Source organism: Mustela nivalis (genome assembly GCF_964662115.1).
Source record: "Mustela nivalis genome assembly, chromosome: 5".
NCBI classification, from domain to species: domain Eukaryota; kingdom Metazoa; phylum Chordata; class Mammalia; order Carnivora; family Mustelidae; genus Mustela; species Mustela nivalis.
Window position 1 is genome coordinate 33,052,896 of NC_139024.1, and position 16,494 is coordinate 33,069,389.

Consider the following 16,494-nt stretch of genomic DNA (forward strand, 5'->3'; position numbering starts at 1 on the left):
AAACCATCAGCTGCATAAAACTCCCATTTATATGACAGTCAAAGATTATTAAGAACTGATGGTTATTAAACATGAAACTACAGGATCTGCATTTTATTTAAAAAGTCTTTCATGTGCAACAAAAAGCATTGTTTTCTCTTCTTATATGAAACCCTCCCTCTTTTATTGTTTCACTAATACATTAATGTTATAAATATGTCATAAAATGTGCAATAGGAAAAAGTCTCTTTATCATTAGCATGAGAAATCATCCCCATGTTCAATTCAACACATTTCAAGACAAAAAGAAACCACAGATCTCCAACCTCCAGTGCAAGAGAAACTAAGCAGAAAGAGTTGCCTCTGATGGTTTTTAAAATAATATAGAAAACTGGACAGATGCGGAGGGAAAGCAAAGAGTCAATTCGCGTGACCAGGGTGAAAGAAATACAAACATTATAGTTGCAAAAACATATATTCCATAACAAGTTCTTAAGACTCCCAGGTGCAACATCAGCATCGCTAGAGTCTCGATTTTTATTGTAATCTTGTGGCTTTTTATTTGTAACTTATATGAAAAGAATCATATTGATTGGGGCAGATTTAACTCAGTAAAACCTATTCTACTGAGATTGTCTGTGCTAGGTGATTTTATCAAGTTCTCTTTTGGTTTCATTTTCTTCCTCATCCCTATTCCCGGGGGAGGCTGCAGCCCAGCTTGCAGAGCAAATTGCCCTAAATTGAGTTCTTTCTCTGGCATAGACAGGGCTGCCTTTGGCTCCTAGGCTTGAAAACTTTATGCATTCTTTTTTCCTTCTTCCTTAACAATCCCCTTCCCTTTTTCCAATTAAAATGGAGAAGTTTGCACCGGTACCTGCTCCCAATTAAATGAATACTGCATTACCAGCCTCACTCCCGGATCTTCTTTACCCTCCCTTCATTAGCCTTATTCCTCTGAGGCTGCCTGGCTGTCTGCCAGGGACTTATGGCAAGAATTCAAAATCTTGCACACTTTATCCCCTCCAAATCATTCTTGAATATAAGCAGTCTGCTCCTTAGGCCCAGCATGAGAAATCCAAGAACGTGTTCAAAATGGATAGGGGGTGGGGAGGGAGAGAGGAGAAAAATGATTTATTTAAAAGGCAAAAAGCCTATGCAAAGAAAGACAAGCTAAGAGAGGTTAAGCTTCCCAGTTAATTGACCTTAGTTTCTTTTTTAAAAGCATGAACAGGAAGAACAACAAATGACAGTTTGATGGCCATGCTTTATTTCTGAGTGACTTCGTGCCTACAGGAAGGATATCATCATCTTCACACCTCAGGCATGCCGACTCCCCAACACTCAGATTATGCACTGTGACCGAAAAAGCCAACCTTGGAAGCTCAGGCAACTTTTTTTTTCCATAAAGATCAACATGGAATTTTCCAACAAATATGAGTGCTGTGGGGCCATTGCATCAGCCATTCTCAACTGACACTCGGAATCAGTAGGTGTGCGTCAAGCTGTCATGAATGATGACCCAGGTGTCAGGCCACAGAAACAAACAGGCATTCTGTTTGCTTCCACTGTTTTCAGAAACTGAAAATTCCATTTACAGATTCTTTGAACACATTTTAGCAGAATATGTGATCAAATCCACATTCTCGTACATACCATCTGTGTGACCTTGGGCAAGTTATTTAACTTCTCTGAGTCTTGTGGTCTTCATTTCTAAAACAGGGATAATAACTATCTAGCACCAAATGCTAGATAAGGTAAGGAGAACATGGAAACTACTTAGCACAATTTCTGGCACATGGTACATAGCTAGTGCAAACTCATTATTATTGCTACTAATACTGATATTAAGCAAAGATATACCATATGATCTGACAGAATTTTTGGAGCCTTTCCCAGAACATGACAAGGGCTAAGGACAATTGGTAGATGATTTTTAATTTCACAAAATGAAATAAATGTACCATTGGACTCTCAGAAGCTGACCCTCATTTGGCACGGACCCCAACACAGCTATGATATCCACTAAGGTCATCATTAGGAAAACCTTACATTTAGTAGTAATTATATCAAATTCTTCAAGCACCTTAGAAAAATGTATAGTCATTGCTGCCTTTTTTCTAAGGACAAAGCATGATTGAACACTTTTTTTTTTTTTTTTTTTTTTTTTTTGACGGGGCGATAGAGAGAGAGACAGCAAAAGAGGGAGCACAAGCAGGGGGAGTGGGAGAGAGAGAGAAGAAAGTAGAACAGGGAGCCCTACGCATGACTTCATTCCAGGACCTTGGGATTATGACCTGAGCTGAAGGCAGATGCTTAACAACTGAGCCACCCAGCTGCCCCATGATTGAACACTTTAAAACAGACATCACTAAAGTCAATTTGATTCAGTTCTGAGAATTAGCACAGAATTTAATTTCTCTCTTAGTGAGAAACTTTCAAGGCATGCCATAGTGCCACAGTTTACCACTTTAAAACAAAATTACTAAATCTTAATAATCTAACTACTAACATAATTACGAAATCTTTTTAAGTGATTATATTGATGAAAAGAAAAAGAAAATTTATATTTATGAAAGGGGATAAATATTACAAACACATTTGAGCTGACCATTTTTATCTCCCACAACAGATACAACTCTTTTCTCTGCATGAGCTGCAAGAATATTGCCTGATTTGTAAGAAATATACCATGTTGTCTGAGAAACCCAAGGCAGCAGACATGATTACAAGACAGAAAGGTATATATAAATAACATTTTTTTGACTCATCAAATCCAAGTCTTATTTCACATAGCATTTTGTACAATTATTACAAATGCAAATATTAGAATCAGAGATGAAATTATATTGCAGCCTTACCCTTTGCTTGCTGGATGCAACCTCTAGAAAGTTACATTAACTTCTCAGAGTCTCAATTCCTCAAATATAAAATAGGGCTAATAACACATGGGATGTCATTGTAAGAATAACATTTCAAATGTTTACCTTGAGCCATAAGAAGCTAATTTTATCATCATCATAATCATCACTAAGATTACTGTCAAGTGTTTTTGTTTTTGTTTTGTTTTGCTTTTGCTTTTTAAAGTTTAGTTCTTAAAGTAGGAAAAGTACATGAAATATGAAGTAAGTGATTTTGAAATATGTCATCAAAGGCTGCTGGAATTGCATTGAACCCAATAGAGTTAACACACACTCACTGGTTCAGATCATGTATATTTGAGGGAAATTAATTGGAATCGTTTTTAAAGATGGTGATATTAAGGCACAAATTGTGAAATCTACATCCAGAAAGTTATCTAGATTTTTATTTAACAAAAAGACATGATCACATGCACTAGCACGTAAGATATAAGCAAGTTTAAAGAGCAATGATAGAGTTGGGACTTAAGCTCAGCTCTGCCAATTGGAGGTAAAGGTCTCTCAGGTGATATAATTCAGAGACGTCATATTACCTGGTTACATGAGGGGATTAAACAACTCAAAAGGAGAGTATGATATTTTCTATTGTTTTACTATTACAGGCATTTTTAAATTATAAAATTAATTTTAAATAAAAACTTACTCTAAATCAAAAGTGTCACAGGTATATTCCCTGAAACCAACCCTCCTGTTAAAGATCCTGTCTTGGTGAATGGCACTACCATCAATCCATGCCAGAAATTTAAGAGCCTACTGATATTTTCCCCTTCAATAAGTCACTTATGCTAATAATTCTATTTCCATAATGCTGACCAAAGCTGAATCTTCCCTCAGTCTCTGCTCCTACTGCCTTAATTCAGGGCCTTGTTGGCTCATGCCTTAACTCCCAACTACTGTTCTTGATCCCAGCTTTCCTACTCAATCCTCATTCCATATTCCACTCTCTACTCCTTGACATTCTCATTAAATAACCTTCCTAAACAATCTCATTGTGCTACTCCCCAACTTGCACCTTTAATCTCATGTCAGATGCCCTTCAACCAGGACCCTGTATGCCTGTCTTTCCCCACTCTCATCCTCAATCAATGCCCACTCACTCATTTCCCCATGCCTTCTGTGTCAACCATTTTCTTCTTTATCTTTGCATATCATTCTCTAGCTTGTGCTTTACTTCCAGTCTGCAATGCCATTCTTTTTTCCACTCAGCCTAAATATTTGTTCAGTGTTTGAAAAGAAACTAAATGTAAACTCTATATAGACCTATTAGATGAAGATTGTGTCAGTTACTGAGACAAGTGTGTTAAAATCTCTTTGGATTGTGGCTTATTGATCTTCCATATAGTTCTATCCATTTATAACTGACACAGTCTTCATATATAAGTATATATAGATATAGATATAGATTTTATTATTTTATCTTATTTTATTTATTTATTTATTTGAGAGAGACAGAATGCAAGGAAGAACAGAGAAGAGCAGAGGGGTAAGGGGACGCAGAGGGGAAGCAGAGGGGTAAGGAGACAGACAAGGAGACTCCATGTTGAGGGCAGAGCATGACACAAGGCTCAAACTCAGAACCCTGAGACCATAACCTAAGCCAAAACCAAGAGTCAGATGCTTGACCAACTGAGCCACCTGGACATCCCTATGTTTTATATATTTTTAATATTACAAGGTATATGTAATTTTAAAATATATAAACATATATATTTATATATTCCACTTAACTTCATATTTAAAATCTATTCTATATAATAATGGCACCATTACAACTTTCTTCTGATTAGCATTTATTTGGGATAATTTTTTCATGTAAATTTAATTTAATTTAAAGTAAATTCATCTTTGCTGTGTCTTTATGTTTTAAGTATGAGTCTTCAGACAGCATACAACTGGGATTTTAAAAATCCAGACTGACCATTTCTGTCTTTTAATTGCAGAGTTCACTCTGTTTTCATTAATTGGGATTACTGACCTATTTGAATTTATTACACCTAATTCATGCACCTGAAGCTTGATTTTCTTTCTCTTTCCTTTTTTTTATTTCTCTATCCCCTTAACTCCTTCCAGAAGCATTTCCTGAGCTACTACAATATTGCTTGCATTATTTCTGGCTTTGTAGATCAGACCCAAAGAGGAGAGACAAAACCTTTGCTCTCAAGGAGATTACATTCTAGTGGGAGAGGACAATGAATGGGTAAGTAAAAATTCAATAGTACTGTAAATAGATGTTAATAGCGATATAAAAAATTATATTTTATTCTGTCTTTATTCTTTTCAAAAAATCAGTTTTTCTTCCCAGGCTACAAAAGTAGCTTTGCAATGGGTCTTTCCTCCTATTTCTCCTACTCTGATTCTGATGCATATACTTCACTGGTATTCTTATAATTCAAATATTACAAGCTTCAGACCCTCAGCATCTCCCTGTTGACTTTTTCCACTGAACAAAAATACCTTAGCCTGACATTCAAAGTCCCCTACAAAATGGCTCGGCCTATGTTTTCTAGCTCTTTCTTCCATATATCCTTATATATCCTCCAGCTAAATGAAATAGTTTATTTTTATTACCAAACACATTTTTTTTTCCTGCCTCTTACTCTACTTTCTCATCTCCTCCATTGGATTCTCTCTCCTTTCCACTATTTATCAAAGCATAATTTGAAATGTTACTTTCCCCAAACACCCTTCATAATTCCATATATTTGTATGCTCTCCCTTTTCAGAATTCTATAGCACTATTTTTTACTTTTTTTATAGGGTACCATCCTAATTTATTCACTTATTATAGGGTCAATGTCTTAATGACAGGATTTTTTCTTTCTCATTTTGATTCTTTTTCATTTTGATTTTTAAACAGTGCTAGGTACACTGTCGTGAAAATAACACATGAGCATAAATAACTCTTTGTCTTTCAAATTTTTATTTAAATTCCAGTTAGTAAACATACAGTACACTATTAATATATGAAGTAGAATTTAGTGATTCATCATTTACATACAATGCCAACTGATCATTGTAACAAGTGCCGTCCTTAATACCCATCACCACCTAACCCAGCCCCCTGTCAGCATTGCACTAATGGGTATTTACCTAAAGGATTCAAAATACTGATTTGAAGGGACACATGCACCCTTATGTTTTTAGCAGCATTATCAACTATAGCCAAATTATGGAAAGAGCCCAAATGTCCATCTACTGTTGAATGTATAAAGAAGTTGTGGTATATATATCTATATATATCTATATAAAATATTACTCAGTCATATAAAAGCATTAAATAACTCTCAGATTAAATTAACAGTTGTGTCTAAGCTTGGCTACTACCTTATACTATCTTTATCCTAACAGGCAAAAATGCTAATAAATGGTCAACATATAAAAAACTGTTGCCTCATTCTGGAGAAAATTGTTTTGATAAGTAAACATCTCAAATGATTAAATAGCTTCAGTTAAATTGCAAAAATTAAGTAGACAAAAGAAATATATTGAAATATATCCATATTTACTTAGTTCAAGTGATGAGTAAAAGTATATCTTGCTTGCTGGGAGTGGGAGATGTCAGAAGGGGAGAAGGGAAAAGCCTGAAGAGTAATTAATTTAGATATGACATATTAAGAGTTCCTTGAAAACGTGGCCACATTATTCACACATTCATTCAACATTTTTCAGTGAACATGTATGAAGTACCCACTGCATGCAAAGCAAGCACTGTGCTAAGCCCAGGGAGTACAAAGATGAATAAGATTTAATATTTCCCTTCAAGTAGCTAGAGCTTAGTGAGAAAAAAGATAAACAAACAATTTGAGGAAAATGTTGTAAGTATTACAACAGAAAGATCTACAAAGTAAAACTGGAGAACTCAGGCAGGAGGCTCTGTAAAGGTTTCAGGTGAATTAGTTCTTCTACTGAAAAAACAGCATGAAACCTGGAAAAAAGCAGGCCTTTATGCTTCCATAAATACTATGCCCTCTTTAATTTGCAGATATTATAGTGATAAATTGATATTATAAATAGTATTATTGTCATATTATGGAGGTATCACTACCTTCTGCATGTACTGCTTTAAGATATCTTATGAACTTCTGATTAAGCATCACAGTGGATGCATGCATTTATTTATTCATCATCCTTACAAAAACCACACTAAACTGGAAGTGAAAGAATTTTAAAAATTATAAACCCATAAAGGTGGAAAAAATAGGAGAGGAAAAGATAGCAGATAAGCAACATCAAAACCATTTCTGAAATGTTGGAAGATAGATAGATAAATTGCGACTGCTTAGCAAACCAAATAAAGCTGAAACCTCATCCCAAACTGAAGGAAGTCAATAGGAAACTGGCAATTCTACCAAAAAGCCCAGAAACTCTCAGGATATGGAAATACCAGATATAGCTGAAGGTGAGATATTAATATAGTGGGGAAATGGTGTATGAATAAAACAAGAGGATTACTTGGATATTTACCTAAGAAATAGACACCAGATCCCTTCTCTTACCCCAACAGAAGATCAGAGGTTTATACTATAGGGGTTTGTATAGCTAATGACAGGGTGAGATGTTCTACTGAGTAACAGGGGATGAAGTACAAAATGCTGTACTGAATGGTGAAAGCTGTGGGTCATTTGCTGCCTCAGTTTCCAGAACATGGACCACTAGGCTTTTACCCTCCAAGCATAAAATTAGAGAAGTCCTCTCTAGACAAACTGGAAGGCCCAGAGAGAACACGTAAAATATTAGATTTAGGGTCTCTCAATTAGAAAGCTATGTTACTACCTATTCACATGGTAATAAAGCTTACTAGTTAATATATTTCTAAGTAGGCTTTCCAAATAAATATGAGGCCCTTACTCTTATATGTAGAAAGCTAGCGAAGGATCACCAAATGTGGAGAAATCTTCTAGCACGAAAGAGGAAAAAAAAAAAAAAAACACACAGATTCTGGAATCTGAATGGTATACTGTTTCTGTACAGAAACATGAAAACTAAAAGATAATTAAGGAAAGTTTTCAAATTTTTGGTGTATCTGAGGAAAGGGGTAATAGTTAAAGAATAGACACAGAGATTATTAAAGGGAGAATATATGGAAATTCAAATAAGTGATTCAGTATGTTCATCCACTGATCTAAAAGAAAAAAATCCATCATTTTTTAATGTTTAAAGCATGATTGCAAGAAACTCTGAAAGGAAATATTTAAAATAAATTCTATTGACAAAGTTTTGCTAATTGATTTATTTGAAAAGCTCTTGAAATACACTGACATACTTCTTCAATGACAGCTAGATTATGTAGAAAGAATTGTTGCTTATTGGAGGTGTCATTTATATCTGATTCTCATTACTGAAATAAATGTTATAGATATCTTGAAATTGTGAAGCAAAATAAGAGAAGGAGTATTACTTTTAACCTTCCTCCTAAAATAAAAACTGGCTAGAACTTAAAATTCTAGCTATAACTGCTAGGTTCCCTGAGTCTCTCAAAAATCTAGCAATAAAACTTCAACTTGGACTAGTTTGAGTGGCTACCTCTTCCCTGTAATAAATAATACCTATATGTGCAATAAAACATAAGCAATATAAATAGGACAAGATTTCATGAGAAACTTCCCTATTTAGCTACTTAGTGATTGTTCATTAATTAAAAGCCTTTGATTACATTTTTATTCCTACAGGAAGAGTCTGCTAGGATATAAAGAAATACTTTCTTCTTCACCTCAGTGTAGCTTCAACTCAAATCTTCCTAAAGTTCTTCAAACCTACTAGCTCATAAATTCATACTTCAGCAAGGAAGCCTGTTATGGGAAACTGGCCTGCTTTGGGTAAATCAAAATGAGAAAAAAAAAGTTACATTGTGGGCCAAGAATGCACAAAAGGTTCAGTGTCCAGCTAAAAAGTAAAATAGATTTATTTAGTAAACACAACTAGCAACCCCTTATTTCCAAAATCAATCTCTTTAACTTTACATATGCTATTTTCCAAAATTAAATAAATTTAACTAGGTTATTATTTTGTCCCTTTCCAGTTACCAGCAAACTAAGCAAATGCTCATTTCAGCACAATGAAAACTCAACAATTGGCTCAAAATTCACAAACCTATGTCTAAAATCAGTGTCTGAATCCCTACAAATAAAAAACATAAAACCTAGTATTCTCCTCAGCAGGAATAATCATTTTATATACCCAAAGTATCCTATCCCAAAGCAAAAAATAACCATTTGCAAAAAGTTCTCATGGTACAGATATATACAACAATTCCAAAATTAAAAGCATCAAAAGTTCTAAATTGTTGATGCAACCACTAGCTTAACTAGGAAACATTTCAAAGTTCTGGGTTTCTTTTGAGAGGATACTACCCTGCCTCAAGAGCAGAGAGAAGGAATTCCTAATATGTTACCTTCTTAAAAGCTGGATGAAAAAGATGCTAGTTTGCAATGGGAAAGTTTCCTATATATACATTCATATATTTTATGGTCTATCATTTGTTAATTTTTAAATTACTTGATATAATGGAGAATTTTGTTTGTTTCTCACTGAGGTAAACCTCTGGATTTAACTCAGGGTCATGTCCATCAAAGCCTTTCTGGGGCAAAAAATGAGCCTGTACAAATAAGACAATTCCAAGATATTTTCTAATCTTAACCAAACATTGTCCTTTCCTCCTCAGCCTGAAAGTATAGGGTAAATTAATTCCAATACAAGAACCATTACAAAATCATTTTAGAAGACCCTTGAGAACAGTAAAATTGGCTTCATTATCTCGGTGTACTCACATATTTTGTGCACAGGCTCAGGACATAAGGAGTCAAAACTACCTCTGATGCTTGCTGACAGATTGGAGATGAACTGGATTCCACAGGGGTGCACATGCCAAGGACATCTAGAAGACAAATGATAAAAAATTAAAATCTCCAGTTTCTGTCTGTGTAGACACAAGAGCAAATCTGAGATTTTTAAACTCTGAGTGTACCATCAAGAAAATCAAGTCCATTTTCCTGTTATGCTCTGTTATGTTTCAAGATTTCAATAAAAAAAGCATCATACTCTTTATAATTAAAGCTTTAACTCATTCACAGAAAGAACATCTTATAATGTCTAGTAGTGTGGTTAAGAAGCAAGATTTGAGTAGCTGATATCAGCTGAAGTCAAATTTCTTACATATAAAAACGGAATACTAGCACCCGCTTTATGATGAAGATGCAGAGATTAAACCTGACATAGTATCTGACATATGATTTTAAAAATATAAGATGTATTATTTTAATCACTAATCCCCAATCACTCAAAATGCACATATACATAAGAACCACCCCTCATATTCCCTTTGCAGGTGTATCCCTTTTTAATTAATGAAGGCAATTATTGTAGAATATTGTCCTATAGTCAAAAGGAGAAAAGGAGAAAGATTTAATGGAAAAACAAAGAGACTTCAATGAATTTAGGGACTACCTCAAAACTCAAAAACAAAGAATCTTGAATGAGTTTAGGGAATACCTCAAAACTCAAAATCAAAAATAGTAGCAGAGTCCTTACAAATAGAAAACGAACAATATAGCACTTGTAACATCTAGTATAAGCAAGATCAAGTGCTAGGAGCCACACTATGTCCTGGAAGTTCCCTCTATCTCATACAGTGTCACTGGACAGGTAGAACAGACTCCTCAGCTCTGTATTATCCTCAGTTTCTCCAAAATCAAAATCAAAGAAAATGGATATAAGTGAGTAATTTATTTGAATGCCATCCCAGAAAATGTGATCAAGGGATATGGGAAGTAAAACCAGAAGAAGAACAAATAAATACAAGGATATATAATCAAGTCAGTGCCACTGGTTGCTTAACCTAGCAAGACCTTCTAAGAAGCCTTATGAAACAGACTTTAGCATCATGTCCCCAAAGGAAGAAAAGGAGAACCATTAAACCATAGGTTCCCATTCCACAGAGTCCCAAAGGGCACTCTGAATGTTGCCACCTACTTTGTAATTCCAAGTTGCTCATGTATGATTGCCAAACAGTTTCCTACAGGTGGTCTCATACCATTTGTGAGTGAGGCATTATTAATTTGTATCTACATGAAATAAAACAAAGATTGAATGCAACTAATGGCAACAGCCACAGTTAAAATAAGTATTGAGAATTTAAAATAATGTATTAGAGTTGACCATACTAAAATCAGTGTAATAAATCACATTAATAGAGCTAAGGGGGGGGGTGGGGAAACAGGTTCTGGTTTAACACAGTGACATAGGAAGACTCTGAACTCACCCCTTCACAGAACACACCAAATTACAATTAATATAATAATTCCTTCTAAAGAAGAACTGAGGGCTGACTGAACAGCTACTAAACAACCAAAGATTGAAAGAATAGCAAAATGGCAAGAGACTGAGACACTGTAATCTTCTTCTGGTTTTACTTCCCATATCCCTTGATCACATTTTCTGGGATGGCATTCAAATAAATTACTCACTTATATCCATTTTCTTTGATTTTGATTTTGGAGAAACTGAGGACAATACAGAGCTGAGGAGTCTGTTCTACCTGTCCAGTGACACTGTTCCATTTCATGGAACCCCCATCCCTAGGCTGCCAACTGCAGTAGGAAAGGATAGTACTAAGGGACCAGAAACAGAGCTCTTTATCTTTGGGCACAGAAAAATAGCCATGGCTTAAAAGAGAAATTAGCATTTAAGAGACAACATACACTTAAGCCTCCATGACTCTTAATCTCACAAAACAAACTGAGGGTTGCTGGGGGGAGGGGGTTTGGGAGAAGAGGGTGGGATTATGGACATTGGGGAGGGTATGTGCTTTGGTGAGTGCTGTGAAGTGTGTAAACCTGGTGATTCACAGACCTGTAACCCTGGGGATAAAAATATATGTTTATAAAAAATAAAAATTAAAAAAAAAAAAAAAAAAAAAGAGACAACATACAACTTCACCAAGTGGCAAAGGAGCTGCAAGAAAGCTCTCCAGATCAGAGGAAATGGAAAACGATGAGTTTATATTCCCACCTTACTTTAAAAGCCTTTACAAGAATGGGATCTAAATACTGTGGCAGGCCCTCCAGTCCTCTCAGTGAGTTTGCCACTTCAGAGAGCTTAGGGTTCATAAGCATATACCAGCTGCCTGTGGTCTGGGACACAGAAAACAAGCTACAATTCTGTGGGGATATGTGGGGGGGTATTTTGTTTAGTTTGTTTGTTTGTTTGTTTTACTTTTTAAAATTTGTCTTGTGTGGTTTTGTTTTTCTCTTTGGTTTTATCCTTTTCCTGTTCTTTTTGTTTGTTTGTTTCTTCTTCACTTTTTTCTTCTTAAAATTTTTTTCTCTTAATTTACTATTTTATCATTATTTTTTCATTACTTTTTCTGTAAAAAGCTGTGGTTTAAAAGAGTAATTAGCATATATAGCCACAGCTCCAGCCAGTCCACAAAAGTTACCACGTACATAGTCTGCATAGGGGACACTATACACAAGACCCCTTCTCCAAATTTAGAAGTAGCCATTTTGCCTAACCCATAGAAACAACCGCAGAAAGCCAAGCAAAATGGAAAAACCAAGGAATATGCTCCAAATGAAGGAACAAGGGAAAAACTCAGAAAAAGAACTAAATGAAACAAAGATAAGCAATATGTCTGTTAAAGAAATTAAAGTAATGATTGTAAAGATACTCACTGATGAAAAGAATGGAAGAACTCATTGGGACCTTCAATAAAAAGATAGAAAACACTAGAACCAATCAGAGTTGAAAAATACAATAACTGAAATAAAAAAACACACTAGAGAGAATCAACAGTAGAATAGAGGAATAGAGGATGCAGAAGACCATGAAGACTAGCTAATGGAAAGTACACAAGCTGAACAGCAAAGAGAAAAAAAAATTTTTAAAAATGAGGATTGATTAAGAGAGCTTTTGAACATTAGGTAAACACACATTCACACTAAAGGAGTCCCAGAAGAAGAAGAGAGATAGAGGGTGTAGAAAACTTATTTGAAGAAATTATATCTGAAACCTTCCTAACCTAGGGTGTTTCTATATAATAACAGTAGTATTTCTATATAATAGCAATAGCAGCTGTTATTATAATCAGTAGTGTTTCTATATAATAACAACAAAGTTGAAGAGACATTTAGGAAGTCATCCACCTATAAGTGCACCTAAAATAATAAAATATCTAGGAACAAACTTAAGACCTATACTCTTAAAACTCTAAAGGGAGAAGCATGATATATTCAATGTGATGAAAGGAAGAAAACTACAACCAAGAATACTCTACCAAGTAAGTTTGTCATTCAGACTTGAAGGAGATATAAAGTTTCCCAGACAAACCACCGCTAAACCAGAATTACAAGAAATGTTAAAGGGATCTCAAGTGGGAAAAAAGGGGTCATAATTAGAAATAAGAAAAATATGAATAAAAAGATATAAACTATGATAACATATACATTAAAATGTAGAGAAGTGGGTATAAAAAGAAGAGAAGGAGGAAAAGAAAAAGAACTCTTAATTTTATTTGTGTTTTTTTTCTTGTTGTTTCTTGGTTTTGTTTGTTGTTTTTAGAATGTGTTTGAACTTAAAGGACTAACCCATAGAAACAACCACAGAAAGCCAAGCAAAATGGAAAAACCAAGGAATATGCTCCAAATGAAGGAACAAGGGAAAAACTCAGAAAAAGAACTAAATGAAATAAAGATAAGCAATATGTCTGTTAAAGAAATTAATGATTGTAAAGATACTCACTGAAGAAAAGAATGTAATATAATTAAAGAATATAAAGAATATATAAAGAATATAATTCCACTCATAAATGGAATCTTAAACAAACAAACAAACAAAGCAAAATCAGAACTATAAAGAGAAAGAACAAATTGATGCTGGTCAGAGGGAAGGGGAATATGGCATTGGGCAAAATATGTGAAAGGTAATGGAAGATACAAGTCTCCAGTCACAGAATAACTAAGTCACTGAAATAAAAAGCAGAGTATGAGGAATACAGTCAATATTGTAATAGCAATTTAATCAGTTTTATGTTAGCTATACTTGTGGTGAACATAGCATAATGCATAAACTTGTCAAATCAACAAGCTGTACACCTGAAACTAATGTAACATTGTATGTCAACTAATTTCAAATAAAAACATTTTTTGAAGGAGTGTAATAACAAAAAAATGATCATCTCAATTGATGCAGGAAAATGGTTTTATGAAATCTAATACCCTTTCATGATAAATACATTCAACAAATTGAGAAGAAATTTCATGGTAAATAAACATTATAAAGGGCATTTATGAAAAACTCATGGCCAAAATTATAGTCAATAATGAAAGACCTAAAATTTCCCCCTTAAGGTTGACAAGATGATGATGCCCATTTTCACCATTTGTATTCAACACTGCACTGGAGGCTCTAGCCATGGTAATTAGGCATGAAAGAAATCTGTCCAAATTAGAAAAAAAGGAAGAAAATTACTTTCATTCATGGATAAAACTTGGTTGTAGGTTGTAAAACTCCTCTGTGCCCATGCCTGAAACCAGCCTTTAGCAAGACTAGATGTCATACAAGTCACATTTAAACTTTCAGTAACACTGCTTTGGATGAGAGGGAAGGATAATAAAATCTATCTTTGATTGCTCTCCACTTCTTATGATGCTGAAACTTCCATGTCATTGTACATTTAAAAATAAAAGTAAGGCTAGGCCTAATACAAAGGTCAGCTCTAACTTTTTCACAAGAATGCAAAATAAGAACTAACTTCCTCAATTCCCAGAAGCCATGATTCTATAGAAACCAGCAGTCAGTTGTTGATCTTCCCACAGACATCAAGCACCCTTGATCCTTGGATGCCTTCCGGAAGAGTCCCTAGAGCTCCCTTTTGGTCAATGTTTTTATCCACCCAAATAGTTTATTATAAGAGACAAACCAATTTATGCCTCTCCTTCTATAATGGAGGGAGAGGAGGAAAAATTTATATGGGAGAGTGTATGAGAGTATGTGTGTGATGTATAACTTTTTTTCTTTTTACTTTGGTTGAACGGGCTACTTTATTCCAGACATGTGTTGATAGTATAAATTTATTATAAGTACTCACCACAGGATTATTTTCTAATTATCATTGTCTGTATGCATTTGAAAGATATAATAAAAGATGTCACTATTTCATAGCATTTTACCAAGAACACCATGGCTGTATATGGTATCCTTTTTAGAATTATGCATAACTACTGTAGGTGCTGAGTACTATATATGTATATATTACCCAGGCAATTCAATAATTTAATAATTTTACAGTTTTGTTTCTGGGCTCTAAAGGAACAAGGCTACAGGTGTAACACCCTTTTTATGGGATCTTACTGAGATCAGAAAGGAATAGTTATTCATCGATTAAGGCAAAATGAATCTAAGATTAATTTATTGAGCTATAAACCATAGTGCACTTGTGTGCTATTGTTTGTTTACACACAAGAAGAAAATTATAGATAACACTTAGAAAAAAATACTGACATCAAGAAATATTTGTGTTTATTTATTTTAGGAACTACTGAACATTCACCCATACAATACCAACACTAAACACAAACGCACTTAGACCCACACACACTTTATCAGTTAATGTCCTCTTTTTATTCAATGATGGTTCTGTTTTAAAAATTAATTAAAAAAAAGAAAATTAATAAACAGTCTGAAAAAAAACAGTCTGAAAATACAGGGCATCAGATGTTAAGAACAAATCTATGCTTTACACTTAGAGTAAAGCTAATTCATAAAAGAAACACATTGTATATTTGACTATGCAGCAAGTGAGTACAGGCTAAAATGGGTAACATGAATTTAAAACTTCTTATTAATGGTATAATATGTGCAACTGTAGAATCATCATTACTAACTATCCATCTATTATGGGTGCATTGTATACTAGAACTCTGAAAAAATAAAAAGACAAAAATTATGCTCTTTTAGACCTTGAGGCTAAAAGGGAAAACAAACTCACAGAATTGAAATAGATGAATGTAACTGCATGTGCAGACATATTTGATACCTCACATAAACATAAATTCATTCCTTTAGATTTCATTTGTATTAACTGAACCCACAGCCAGGTATGGCAGGGGAAACACAGGTGAATGGGAGAGATATCTGACTCCATGACTAATTGGTCTTAATGCATAAATCTTTAAGGGCATATATGGACACCAAAAAGGCAGAGATGAACAAGCATAAAGAGTGCTGACCCACTAGCCCTAAATATACAGTGATACCTACTAAACTAATATTAATAACTCCTATATTTTCATACCTCAGCTTCACTGAGGTACACAAGTCATGTTTTCATTCTCTAGTTATAATTCTGGATCTTTGATCCCAGAGACCCACTATACTGCTATCATCCAAATTTCCTTTAGCTCTAAGAGTGTGGAAAGAGGGCAACTAGTGTCTAACTTTGTCTGATCAGCCACTTGTGACCTCCCTGATAACATCCTTGCATACCCAGAACGAGGATTCCTACTACTATTTAGTACATGGATTTTTCTTCTTGCCCAGAGACTCTGTGAATAACACAGAGGGAGTCAACATTTTCCAGCCTTCCCTGCAGTTAGAGGGGGCC

The 16,494-nt window shown here is 34.5% G+C and overlaps 1 long non-coding RNA gene across 1 annotated transcript in view; it reads right to left on the minus strand.

Moving 5' to 3' along the window:
* The window catches only part of LOC309865518, a 721,161-nt gene that overhangs the window by 387,089 nt on the left and 317,578 nt on the right, over nucleotides 1-16,494 (minus strand). Inside the window, exon 3 of the long non-coding RNA XR_014312143.1 lies at nucleotides 9,665-9,771. This is a non-coding gene — a long non-coding RNA (uncharacterized lncRNA). The remainder of the gene's footprint in view (nucleotides 1-9,664; nucleotides 9,772-16,494) is intronic.